Source organism: Mandrillus leucophaeus, unplaced genomic scaffold (assembly GCF_000951045.1).
Source record: "Mandrillus leucophaeus isolate KB7577 unplaced genomic scaffold, Mleu.le_1.0 Scaffold670, whole genome shotgun sequence".
Lineage (NCBI taxonomy): Eukaryota > Metazoa > Chordata > Mammalia > Primates > Cercopithecidae > Mandrillus > Mandrillus leucophaeus.
Genome location: NW_012107253.1, coordinates 918,963 through 920,174, shown reverse-complemented (window position 1 = coordinate 920,174; position 1,212 = coordinate 918,963). Strand labels below are relative to the sequence as shown.

Sequence of the window (1,212 nt, the reverse complement as noted above, 5' to 3'; positions counted from 1 at the left end):
GCGCCCTGCGCGCAGAGCGCTGAGAAAGAAACCCGCCCCGAGATGCACCTGCAGCCCCGCGCCCGTCAGTGCATGGCTGCTGCTGTGCCTGCCCGCGAGCGGGGACCGGCGGCCGCCGACTCCGTCCACATCGCCAGGCCAGGTGACCCCTGCCTTTGCGAGCGTGCACACTGGGATCCTCGCACTGTTCTCAGGCACGGCGCTGCTCGCGTCTCTGTGCCAGGCGTGCGCAGGGGGAAGGGCAACTAAAGTGACAGCGCCTGGACCCCTCCCCATCTCCTCGATTCCTCCCAGCCCCCAAATGTCCCCTACGGGTTTCTGAAGGAGGAAAAGGGGAGGGGGCCGGCCCCCGCCTAAAATCAGGGGCAGTGAAGGCCCTGTCGGAATCACTGCTCGGGAGGTAAAGGGAGGGGCGTGCAGGGAGTCAGTCATCTTTTCTAGAACCCGATCCACATCTTCCTTAGGGCTGATGGCGAACAGCGGCAGGGACAGCGGATTTCAGGTTCGGTTTCGGGGGTCGTTATCGGACCCCTCCCCCCCACGCACGCCCATTGCGGCAAAAGACTGCGGTCGAGAGTGAAGGGCAGCCCCCTCCCCCAAGTCACCGCCGCCGCGCCCCACCCTGCCGGCATGGCCTCCACCTGGGGTCGGCGCGAAGCGGGTAAAGACCCTCCAGCACACACACACGCGCGCACTCAGGCGTGCGTGCATCCCTTGCTCACGTCCCTTTCCAGGCCGCCCTGGCCCCAGCCCCCGAGCAGGGGAGGCAGGGAGGGGCCCTGCGGTCGCCCCGACCGATGCCCGGCGCACGAAGCCCCAGTCTGTGGAGGCTGAGGGCGAGGGTCGGCGGCGCAGGGGTGCACAGGGGCGGACGGCGAGGCAGATTTCGGAGCCGCGGCGCTTACCTGATAGTCGACAGAGGCGAGGACGGGAGAGGACAGCGGAGGAGGAGAAGGTGGCTGTGGTGGCGGCGGCAGAAGGTGGGCGGTGGCAGCGGCGCTGCTGTTGGTGCCGGAGCTGGTGGGTGGCGGTGACTGCGAGGGCGCGCGCCGGCGAAGAGGGCGCGTTCCCGAGGCCGGCAGGCGGCGCAGGCGCGAGCAGCGGGAGCGCGAGCCTCGCGCCCTGCGCGCAGAGCGCTGAGAAAGAAACCCGCCCCGAGATGCACCTGCAGCCCCGCGCCCGTCAGTGCATGGCTGCTGCTGTGCCTGCCCG

The 1,212-nt window shown here is 69.6% G+C and overlaps 1 protein-coding gene across 8 annotated transcripts in view; it reads right to left on the bottom strand.

Moving 5' to 3' along the window:
- MAPT (microtubule-associated protein tau) overlaps window positions 1–1,117 on the bottom strand; it is a 147,495-nt gene extending 146,378 nt beyond the window's left edge. For all 8 annotated transcript variants that reach the window (XM_012001939.1, XM_012001940.1, XM_012001941.1 and 5 more), the window contains exon 1: window positions 906–1,117. The gene's annotated coding sequence lies outside the window, so the exon portion shown is untranslated. The remainder of the gene's footprint in view (window positions 1–905) is intronic.
- Between the last annotated feature and the right edge of the window lie 95 nt (window positions 1,118–1,212).